Source organism: Vulpes vulpes, unplaced genomic scaffold (assembly GCF_048418805.1).
Source record: "Vulpes vulpes isolate BD-2025 unplaced genomic scaffold, VulVul3 u000000690, whole genome shotgun sequence".
NCBI classification, from domain to species: Eukaryota; Metazoa; Chordata; class Mammalia; order Carnivora; family Canidae; genus Vulpes; species Vulpes vulpes.
The window spans coordinates 580,508-593,027 of NW_027325818.1; the positions used below are offsets into that span (position 1 = coordinate 580,508).

Genomic DNA, 12,520 nt, shown 5'->3' on the forward strand with positions numbered 1-12,520 from the left:
AGGTGGTGCTACTGTACACCACTGAGCTAGATGCTGCAGATTTTTAAATACACCTGCCCAGAGCGGTTCACAGAGAGACCCTCAGCAAAATTTCACCTCCTCACAGACTGTAGGGTTAGAAGACCATCCCATTCTTGGATTTGCTAACGTTTCCCAGCTATGGATTGGAATTTCTTATCCCTGGGACAGCGGGTGGGATGTTCATTGAGCCCCCTACAAGATAGGTTCCAGTGTTACACCAGGCCCTTCATATCCTCTGTTACCTCATTTCATCTTATCCTCATCTTACAGATGAGGAAACAAAGGCTTAGAGAAGTCAGGGGCCCAAGGTTTACAGCTGGCAAATGGCTTTTTACACAGTTCCACTGGCTGCCCACTAGTCACCTCCAGGGACACTTGGCTCCTCTGGTGGTCCTAGTGCCTCCTGGTTTGGCCTGCCCACCCATCCCCCAGCTTACAGGAGCACAGTGGGAAACAAAGCCTGGTTTCAGAAGCACATTTGTGTTGCCCCTTTAAGAGGGAGGGAAGGAGGAACCAGCATGTTTCATCGACAAATCTCATTTCATTCCCATAACAAGTCAATGTCTCCTTTTAGAGCCGAAGGACCTGAAGTTTCCATGGGGGACCTCGGGTCATTGTAACTCCCAAACCCATACTCTGTCAACTATAATACATCCAAGCTAATCCCAAGAAAGACCTTTGATGAGCTCATGTGGCAATGTGACTGGATTCTGGGTCTTTGCCAAAGCAACCAGATCTGTGCATCAGGTGCACTGCCTCTGGAGGCTCTGGGGGAACAGCCAGGTGGCAGCAGTGCCCTGCAGGAAAAGGCCTGCAGAGTATGATGCTGAGTTTAAGGTGATGAGCATGTATGAGTGTGTAGCTGGCTGACTGTCCCTTCTGGGTGAGGGACAGGGCTGTGGCACTGTGGGCAGCCTCAGTGGGCAATGGGGCTGCCTGCTCCACTTCAGGGGGATGGGATAAAGTCTCTAGCGCCCCCAGAGTTTCTTATGCCATCACCATCACAGGTAGGGATCAGTGAGCCCAGATTGTGTCATGGCTCATCAGAGCAGGTGGGGGGGAATAAGAGTAGGGTGAGCCTTGCTCCACACCTCTGCAGTCATAAGCCCTGCGAGTACAGGGGAGAGAGCCCTGGATTCCAGTATGGCCCTGCCACACTGACTTGATTTGGGACCTTCATGAGTCCCACTCCTGTTTAAGCCACAGCTTTCTCATGGGTCTTGTTACTGTTGGGTGTCTGGTGTCTAGCACAAGGCTGGGTACACAGTAGGAGCTCAAACCTAGTTTGGTACATAAATGAAAAAGTGAGGGAATAAATGGGCTGCTGGATTTAAGAAAAAAAAAAAACAAACCACCCTGTTGACAAGGGGTGGAGGAAGGCAGAGAACATCTTGCTGCCTGTGAAGCAGGCCCCACTGTTGTCATCATTTATTCTATAAGGAACTGGCAGCTCAAGGTGGCTTGCTTGAGTTGGACTGTGTTTGACGCCCAGCAGTTTGACGCCCGAACTCTTAACCTCCACCCTCCACTCACACCCACCCTGGTGGAATCAGAATCTCCAGGAGTTTCTATTTCTAAAAAGCTCCCTGGGCAATTCTAATGTGTAGCCTAATGCAGAAAAGAGCCTTGGGGACGACCGTCCCAGGTGACATTTAATGGCCAGTTGGTTACGAGCCTTTTCTCGGAGCTCCCCAGACCAGAAACCAGCCTGGAGATCCTGTACTAGCACATAGTAAGTGATCAAGAAAAATGCGTGCCATCATCTGCCAGTATGTCCCACAGTCTGGTGTGAGCTCCCCCGTCCAGGACACCTGCTCAGATTGCATCCTTCTGTAAGAGATGTGCCATAACATGGACACAGAGTTCTGGCCCTGAGAAACCAGGCTCATTGGAGCCTAAGCCTTAAACCTTGACCACCGGACCTGGCTTGGGTGGAGTCTGGGCTTCTCCCCAGGGAGAAGGACAGGCATTAAAAAGATAAGAGATTACCCCCTAAAAGGGACTGGGAGGCTTCACCTCTGGCTAGCACTTCCTGCATCCTGACCAGCTGAAGGAAAGCTCTGCAGGCCACTTCTCCCAAGGGACTCAACAGACACAGAAACACAAAGCCCAAGGTTCTCAGTTGCCATGGCAACAGTGGGACCTACTTGGAAGAAAGCAGTCTCTTGAAATGCGTAGGAGGTTGGATATTTCCTTTGACAGAGGGCGGGCTCTGACCTGTTCCTTGTGTCCCTTCTCCCCCTCCTACCTGCCACACATCCAGGTGTAGCTGAGGCCACTCACCCAGGCAACTTGCCTGCTAGAGGGGTGCCAGAAAGTAGGGCCCTGGCTTTTTATTCTGCTCTTTGCTGCAGGCTGTTAATAGGAGAAAGAGGCTAAAGGGGAAGGTGTTAGAGTGTGAATTCATGGCAACTGTCCTCTGGCCTAAGGAAGCCCTGCTTCATGAGACCCTCCACACCTTACAAACCAAACTTGAGGGGGGCATGTGCCCCCAGCAATTGCGGTCCTACCTCTTCCTCACCACTTAACCATGGACACAAGAACCAGAGAGAATGTCCAGGAGTTCCAGACTTCTCCCCCACAGTATAGCCTCTCCTCATCTGTTACTTGGACTACTGAGGTAGCCTCCCTGGGGGTCTAACCAGCTTCTAGTAGTTTCCACCCCTTCTAATCAATCCACCTTCCCATACACTTGAGGGGTAGGTAGGCATGGTCCTTTGAACACACAAATCCAGTCCTGTTGCCCCTATTCAAAAACTTTCCAAGGGCTCTCCTTCCTCTACTGGATGACTTGTGGATCTGATTCCAGCATTATTCATTATCTAGTTTTAAACTACCTATACCATCTCATCTGCCATCATTCTTCCTGCTTCCATGAAGTCCAAATCCCAGACATCCTGGATTCCTCCCTTCTTTCCTTATGTACTAGGGCCTTTCATGGCTCTGGGCCTTTGCACAGGCTATACTCTTTGCCTTAAAAATTTGTTAGCACTCCTGGCCCCACTCAAACTGGCAATCTTCTCAGCTCAAAGACCACCTCCTTCGCAAAGCTGCCTTCACTTCCCAGACAAATTCTTGCCCTTCTGAGCCCTCACCTGCTTCCCTGCTTCCGACTCCTCTGTGAAGTTTGAGTTCTTCCACCTGGGAGTAGAGGCTGGTTCATGATTCCAAGGGAATTTGTTGTTGCAAGGCTGCTTGCTATTTAGGGTGAGAACATGCACTTGTCCCCTTTGCAAGTGGGGGCTGCATTGGCGGTAGACTTTGGAAGAAGTACTGACCTCCTAAGATCTGGCTGAGAGATGATGGTGGGCAAGCAGTGCATTCCCACACATCCCAATCAAGTTGGAGGTGTCAATAGTTGGAACAAGTTAGGTGAAGAGAAAGCAAGAGTTTGCCGAGCTGATTGTTCATTACCAATTGACCACCTATTGGTGGCCCCCATCTCTTTGGGGGACCATCGCTCCCTCTCAGCAGTATGGGAGAGAGTAATCTCCACTGGGCTTGAGAATCACACAGACCTGGCTTTGAACCCTGGCTCTGCCACTTCCTTGTCAGATACCTTTGGTACCCTCTCTAAGCCCCATTTCCTTTTTCTAAAATTAGAGAAAATAATAGTATATATTAGCAAAATAATCAATATGAACCAACAACAATAAAAATAGCTAACGCTTATTAGCACTTAACTATTTGTTGGGCAGTAGCACTTTACATTTACAAACTCATTGAATGATTGCAACAATCATAGAAAGTAAGTAGCATTCTTAGTCTCCACTTTGCAGATTAAGAAATGGCATGGATATAGGGTGCCTGGGTGGCTCAGTTGATTAAGTGTCTAACTTCCGCTCAGGTCATGATCTCAGGGTCCTGGGATCGAGTCCTGGATTGGGCTCCATATTGCTCAGGGGACAGCCTGCTTCTCCCTCTCCCCACACTCATGCATTCTTCTCTCAAATAAATAAATAAATAAACAAACAAACAAACAAATAAATAAATAAATAAAATTTTCTAAAAAAGAAATGGCATGGAGAGCTTAACTCGCTCAATGTCATAGCACTAGCATGCAAGTGCTTTTGAGCCCTCCAGTAATATAAGGAAAGTTCTGTGGATCAGAAGTGAGGCCAGCAGAGCAGGAGAGTACCAAGATCCAGAGCAGGGGTCTTAATCTCTCTTAGATCATAGGTCCCTCTCAACAATTTGATGAGGCCACTGGACCCCTTTTCAGAATAATATTTTCAGGTGCATAAAATAAAATACATAGAGTTACAAAGGAAACCAATCATACTGAAACAGTTATAAAATCTTTTTATTTTTTTTATTTTTTTAATATTTTTTTATAAAATCTTTTTAAAAAATAAAAATAAAAAAATCTTTTTAAGACATTGTGATCTAGTTATATTACCACTTTAATAAAACATTAAATCACAAGATTCAGTGGTAAATTTATAGGTAGGAGTTTTGAAGTAGTGATGAGCTTAAGTAACTTTTTTGAGCTATAACTGCAGTGTGATATGAAAATTTGTGATTTCTATTGGAGATAAACTAACTGATTCTGCTAATACTACAACAGCTTGTCTACATTCCTCATGTGAGGAAATGTTAGATTTCTATTAGAGGCTAGTGGAAAAAAGATAAAATAATTTTCCCATCCAAGTTCATAGATCCCCCTAAATTCTCTCCACGCACCCTTCTGACGTTCATGGAGCTCAAGTTAAGGAGCCCTGCCCTTGAGTGTCAGAGAAAACACAATGGCTGCACTGTCAGCTATGAGGAGAAGCTGGGTGCTGGCAGAAAGACAAGCGTGTGGTTTCTCTTTTAAGAACTGTTTACAGAAATCATGAAGTCTGGCAGCTCCCACTTCCTCTTGGTCCTGAGACAGCAGCCCAGGGTGGAGCCAACGCTATCATACTTAGTTTGAATTTTAAGCTCACCACACACCCATCCCTAAGAGTTGATTTGTTGCCACTTTCTTATGAGTGAAATCTAGGTGGGCTTTGCTCCATTTTAAGATTTGGACCTGCTTTCACACACAGATATCTCCTTAGTCTGGAAATAATCGTTAAGTGGACATTTTATTGGCTCTAAAACATTTTCTCAGCTAATGGATTCTTTTACCCCTAGCATTCCAGCCAGGCTCTAGGGCTCACAGAGAGAAGGGGAAAAATTACTGACTGTGCCACAAATCCCAGGACAATAGTCAGAATCGATACTTTCCCAAAATACCAAATGCTTTCTTTCTGACTTCCTAACTTTGCCACCTGTCAGCTGAGTCCCTGCCAACCAGGGTAGCACAATCCTGGACGCTGTGGCCAAGGAGACAAATGGTCAAAACAGCAGTGGGCCTCTGCCTTTCTAACTTGCTGCTATTCCCATTCAAGACTCAAAGAGAGCATTGTTCATAAAAACCAGGCCCCAAGCTACTCACAATTCCTTGCTTGGGGCGGGGTGGAGGGTCCCAGCTGGCCAGAGTGTGCTGCTTTCTTCTCTTCCCTGGGCCCTGATATTTTTTAAAAAAATATTTTATTTGTTTATTCATGAGAGACACAGACTGAGAGAGAGAGAGAGAGAGAGAGAGAGAGAGAGAGGCAGAGACACAGGCAGAGGGAGAAGCAGGCTCCATGCAGGGAGCCTGATGTGGGACTCGATCCTGGGACTCCAGGACTACACCCTGGATTGAAGGCAGGCGCCAAACCGCTGAGCCACCCAGGGATCCCCTGGGCCCTGATATTTACTCAGAAATGCACAAATACTTGGCTGATGTCCGTGTGCTAAGAAGGCTGCAGCTCATGTTCCAAAGTGAGAGGGTAAAATTGTGACAGAAAGCTATCAATGAACTATAGCCATTGGCTAATAAAGAAGCTGGTTCAGAATGAATCTATCTCAAAAAAAAAAAAAAAAAAGAATGAATCTACCTCAGTTATTCAAAGGAACAGAATGATATGCTTTGGGGGCAGGGGGTAGGCTGAGAGCTCCATATGCTGGAATGTGAAGAAAGCTTAAATTAACTATAAAAGAAATCTGTGTATGTTCTTAGTTTGGTTGAGGCTCCCAAACAGGTAGGAGACTGAGGACCAAATGAAAATACAAAAGAACTTTGGTTGGCTAGATTGACTAAGAATAAAGGAAAGAGGGACGCCTGGGTGGCTAAGTGGTTGAGTGTCTGCCTTTGGCTCAGGACGTGATTCTGGAGTCCCAGGATCGAGTCCCCCATCAGCCTTCCTGCATAGAGCCTGCTTCTCCCTCTGCCTCTGTCTCTGCCTCTGTCTCTCTCTTTCTCTTTGTTTCTCTCATGAATAAATAAATAAAATCTTTTAAAAAAAGAATAAAGGAGAGAAGACCTCAATTACTAAAATCAGAAATGAGGGAAGGGACATCACAATCAAACTGGAAATCAAAATGATTATAAAGAATAACTATGGACAATTGTAGGACAAATTATATAACTTAGATGAAATGCATAAATTTCTAGAAAGACAACAACTGCTGAAAATGACTGAAGAATAGAAACTCCAAATGAACCTGTAATAAGCAAGAAGGTTGAATTAGTAATCAAAACTACCGGGCATCCCAGGTGGCTCAGCAATTTAACGCCGCCTTCAGCCCAGGGCCTGATCCTGGAGATCTGGGATCGAGTATCAGGTCGGGCTCCCTGCATGGAGCCTGCTTCTCCCTCTGCCTGTGTCTCTGCCTCCCTTCTCTCTCTCTGTGTCTCATGAATAAACAAATAAAATCTTAAAAAACAAAACAAAACAAAACAAAACAAAAAAACTACCCACAGGGATGCCTGGGTGGCTCAGTAGGTTAAGGGTTAAGCGTCTGCCTTCGGCTCAAGTCATGAACTTGTGGTCCTGGGATTTAGCCCTGCATCAGGCTCCCTGCTCAGTGGGGAGTCTGCTTTTCCCTTGCCCCTCCCCCCTACTTGTGTGTGTGTGTGTGTGAGTGTGCACACTCTCTCAAATAAACAAACAAAATCTTTAAAAATAAAAAAACTACCCCCAAAGAGGGGTACCCAGGTGGCTCAGTTGGCCTAAGCCTATGACTCTTGATTTCAGCTCAGGTCATAATCCCAGGAATGTGAGATCATAGCCTGTGTTGGGCTCTGCGCTCAGTGTGGAGTCAGCTTGGGAGCTCTCCCTCCTTCTCCCTCTCTACCTACCCCTGCTCAGGCACTCTGTCTCTCTAAATAAATAAATGAATGAATAAAATCTAAAAAAAAAACCCAAACAAACCAAAAAGCCAAAAGAAACAAAAAACCTACCCACAAAGAAAAGTCCAGATACATATGGCTGCTTTGGCAAATTCTACCAAACATTTAAAAAAGAATGTCAATTCTCCACAAACTCTTTCATAGTGTAACACTTCTCAACTCATTCCATGAAGCCAATATTACCCTGATACCCAAACTAGACAAAAACATAACAGGAAATGAAAACTACAAACCAATATCTCTTCTAAATATGGACACAAAGTTCTTCAACAAAACACTAGCAAACCAAATCCAGCAATATATAAAGAGGATCATACACCATGGCCAGTAGGATTTATCTCATGAATGCAAACTTGTAACATCTAAAAATCAATTGATGAAATACAGCATATAAGTATAATAAAGAACAGAAACATAGTTACCTCAATAGACAGAGAAGAGGGATTTGACAATATCAAACACCCTTTCATGATAAAAATGAAAAAAAAATTCAACAAACTAGTAATAGAAAGGAACTTCCTCAAGCTGACAAAAGGTATCTATGAAAAACCCACAATAGCATCACAATGGTGAAGCACTAGAAGCTCTTCTGTTCTAAGATCAGGAACAAGACGAGGGTGTCCATTCTCACCACTTCTACTCGACATTGTACTGGAGGTTATAGCCAGAGCAATTTGATAAGAAAAAAATTAAAAAGCATTGGAAAGATATTGGAAAGAAGTAAACTACATGTGCGGGTTACATGATCTTAAATATAGAAATCCTAAAGGATCTGCTAAAAGACTATAAGAATTAATAAATGAGTTCAACAAGGTTGCAGGATATGAAGTCAAAATAAGATTTTTTATGATTTTATTTATTTATTTGAGGGGGGCAAAGGCAGAGGGAGAGGGAGAGACGGTCACAAGCAAACTCTGCACTGAGTGTGGAGCCTGATGCAGGGCTTGATTTCATGACTCTGAGATGAAACCAAGAATCAGACACTTAACTGGCTCCACTATGCAGGTGCCCCATGATATAAAAATCTTTATTGCTATACACTTGCAATGAACAATCTGGAATAAATTAAGAAAATAACTCACTTTATAATATCATCAAAAGAATAAAACTCTTAGAATAAATTAAGCAAAAGTGGTATAAGACTTTTACACTGAAAACTTAAAAAACATGTTGAAAGAAATTAAAGATTGAAACAAATGGAGACTTGTATCTCCAACATATAAACATGACTTATAAAGCAATAATACAAAGACAACCCATGTTCATGGATGGAAATACTTAATACTGTGAAGATGGCAGTACTACCCCAAATGATCTACAGAGTCAATGCTATCCCTGTCAAAAGCCCAGCTAGATGCTTTGTAGAAACGGACAAGCTGGGACACCTGGATGGCTCAGCAGTTGAGCATCTGCCTTTGGCTCAGGGCCTGGTCCTGGAGTCCTGGGACTGAGTCCCACATTGGGCTTCCTGCATGGAGCCTGCTTCTCTCTCTGCCTGTGTCTCTGCCTCTCTCTCTCTGTGTCTCTCATGAATAAATAAATAAATTCTTTAAAAAAAAACAGACAAGCTGATCCTAAAATTCATATGGAAATTCAAGGGGCCCAGAATGGCTAAAGCAATCTTGAAAAAGGACAAAGTTGGAGGACTCCCAAAATTCCTGATTTCACAACTTTATACAAAGCTACTGTAATCCAACTAGTGTGCTGCTGGCATAAGTATAGACATATAGATTATTGATGAAGCACAATTAAGAGTCCAGAAATAAACTCATACACCTGTGGCCAACTGGTTTTTGATAAGGGTGTCAAATCTGTTCAATGAAGAAAGAACAGTCTTTTCAACAAGTGATGCTGGGACAACTGGATTTCCACACGCAAAAGAATGAAGTTGAAATTTATTCTCATGCTTATACAAAATTAAACTCAAAATGAATAAAAGATTTATACATGACAGCTAAAACTATAAAACTTAGAAGGAAGTGGGAGACCTCAAATTAGGCAATGATTTCTTAGATATGACACTCATAGCACAAGCAACAAAAGAAAAAAAAAACAGATGAATTGGAACTCATCAAAATTTAAAACTTTTGTATTACAAGCAATGCCGTGGAGAATATGAAAGGACAGCCTACAGAATGACAGGAAATATTTGCAAATCACATGTCTAAGAGACTTGTATCTTCAACATATAAATGTGACTTATAAAGCAATAATACAAAGACAAATAACCCAATTCAAAAATGGGCAAAAGATCTGAATTGACATTTCTGCAAAGAAGGTATACAATGGCCCATGAACAAATAAAAAGATGTTCCACATCGTTAGTCGTTCAGGAAATGCAAATAAGGAGCACAATGAGATCCCACCTCACACCCTCTATAATGGCTATAATCAACAAGCCAGACTAATAATGTTGATAGAGAATGTGGAGACACCAGTACTCTCTCATATTGCTGGTGGGAATGTAACATGGGCAGCTGCTTTGAAAAATAGTCAGTTCCCCAATATGCCAAATATGGAATTATTCTAAGACCCAGCACCTCCACTCCTAGGCATATACCCAAGAGAGATGAAAACACATGTCCATGCAAAAACATGTACAGGAATGGTCATAGTCGCATTGTTTACAATAGCCAAAAAGTGAAAGCAACCTAAATGTGCATCACATGGTGAATGGAGAAATAGACACAATGTGGAATAGTCATGCATTGGAATGTTATCCAGCCATAAAAAGGAATGAGGCTTTGATGTATGCTACAAGGATGAACCTTGAAAACATGTCATGTAAAAGAAGAGGCACATTATGCCACATAGTGAATGATTTCATTTATAAGGCATGTCTAAGACCAGCAAATCCATCTATCTATATCTATATCTATATCTATATCTATATCTATATCTATCTATCTATCTATCTATCTATATATATATATATATATATATAGAGAGAGAGAGAGAGAGAGAATGGATTAGTGGTTGCCTAGGGCTGGGGAAGGGGTTGGAGGGAAATGGGATACAGTTTCTTTCAGGGATGCTGAAAATGTTCTAATGTTCTTTATATCTACTAAAACCCATGGTAATTGTACATTTTAAGCCAGTAGATTGTATGGTATATGCATGCCTCAGGTCTCAATAAAGCTCAATACAGAAAAGAACCTTGGTAAGTCAGAAATGTACCACAATATCATACTCAAACTTCAGAACAAAGGCCACAACAAGAGATCAGGGTAGCCCTGTGATACACCGCAGAAATTCTAAAGCATCTTAGAATATTCCATAGTGACCATGTATCAATAGACATGCTCCCATTGAAAAGTAAACTATTTCCTGGAGTGCAAAGAAACACTCTGCAGAGACAAGCACCACAGTCAGATCTTAGTAGACTCTTACTGGAGTGTCTTTGTTCTAAGTACCATAGTTTAAAAGAGGAAAATGGGGCTGAGAGTGGCACACATGGATAGAGCTTCAGGCTCACCATATGCCCCAACAATCTGACCTGGATTGTGATCTTGAAGCCAACGATCCTGGACCTATGCCAGGATTTTACAGCCCAATCAGGAGTCCTCCGATACCTAGAGATATGTAGGTGGTTGGATGGAGATACAGACCCTGCTGGCTAGCTGTACTCAACTCCTTTACAAACAGAGATCTAGTTGAAGTTCTAACCTGAATGCTGAGCCTTTTCCATAAGCAGTCAGCAGGGTCTCACAGCTTCCAGCACCATGCTGGTTCTCCGCTGGCCTCTTTCTTCCTTCCTGTTGATGAGTCCATTGCCCAGTCCTCAGGCTCAACTCCCAGTGTCCTCCCTGGGGCCAACCATCCTTGGTATTTTTTTTTTTTAAAGATTTTATTTATTTATTTGAGAGAGAGAGAGAGAGAGAGAGAGAGAGAGAGAGCATGCAGAGGGAGAGGGAGAAGCAGACTCCCCACTGAGTGAGAGCCCTACATGGGGCTTGATCCCAGGACTCCAAGATCACGACCTGAGCTGAAGTCAGATGATTAACCGACTAAATTACCCAAGCACCCCAATCCTTGGTACTGTTATCGAGTTTCCTCAGGTGGACCAGACTCTGGCTCACATTTCTTCCCTTCTAAACCCAAAGGACCTTGTGCTTTGCTCTGATGTGACTTGATGAGCCCAAAACTACCCTCTTGTCCCTGGGTAGAGATGGGGACCCAGGTATGGTCCTATATCTTGAATCCTCTAGAGGAGTCTTTAACTTCAATCCTGCCCATTGGGTATCTATGATCCAATACATTTCTCTTGTCCAATTGAGTGTTTTTAAAATGTATTTAATATCTAGACTCCAAAGATAAATTCTATTTAGCCACATTTCAAACGTTTGTGATTAGAGAAAGAAATCACCATAATTTTACCTTGTCCATATCTGTACATATTTTTATATAAGAACAATCACAGGAAAATACAATTTTGTATAATATTTCTTTTTACTTTTAAAATCATAGGTACTTTACAATCCAATATCTTACTTAGAATCACTGTCATGCTAAGGGAGCAGATGGAAGTCCTAGGTTCCATTATTTCCAATAATAACAGTTACATCTATCTGTCTATCTATCTATCTATCTATCTATCTATCTATCTATCTATCTACCTACCTACCTGCCTACCTATCTCCCTTACCATGTCCTGGACATTGCTCTAGGCACTTCGCAAATGTAATCCTCACAACAATCCTATAAGGCAGGTCCTATTATATCCCTCATCTAACATACAAATGACTGAGACACTGAGAGGTTAGATGGCTTTTCCAAATTCATACAGCTAGTAACCCAGGTGGCCTGGTACCAGAGTTTGTGCTCCTGACTCCTCCAGTGGCTCTCAAACGTTAGTAAACATCAAAATTCCCCAGAGGCTTGTTACAACACAGATTGCTGGGCCCTGCTCCCAGAGTTTCTAATCGAGTAGATCTGGGATAGAGTCCAAGATTCGGCATTTCCCACAAATTCCCAAGCAATACTAATGGTGCTGGTATGAGGATTATGTCTGAGAACTGCTACCTTACATGGCGCTGCCTCCTAACAGCAGCACAGAGGTTAGGAATACCTGGACCCTCAAACCAGTCCTTAGAGTGGTCAGGAGGGGGGCATCACTTGCTATCCACTCTCTTTTCTCCTTCCCTCACTCTGCACTGACAGGGCATCCACCGAGAAACACCACATCACAAGAGAGTTGCCTGACGACAGGGTCCATTCCTGCCAGTCTCAGACTCGATTAGCTAAGTGCAATGCCATCCATTAAAAGGAATGATAAATCAGTACCTGGCTGTCAGG

The 12,520-nt window shown here is 43.1% G+C and overlaps 1 protein-coding gene across 4 annotated transcripts in view; it reads right to left on the bottom strand.

The window, feature by feature from the left end:
- The window catches only part of NHSL2 (NHS like 2), a 118,559-nt gene that overhangs the window by 18,311 nt on the left and 87,728 nt on the right, over positions 1-12,520 (bottom strand). The window lies entirely within an intron of this gene.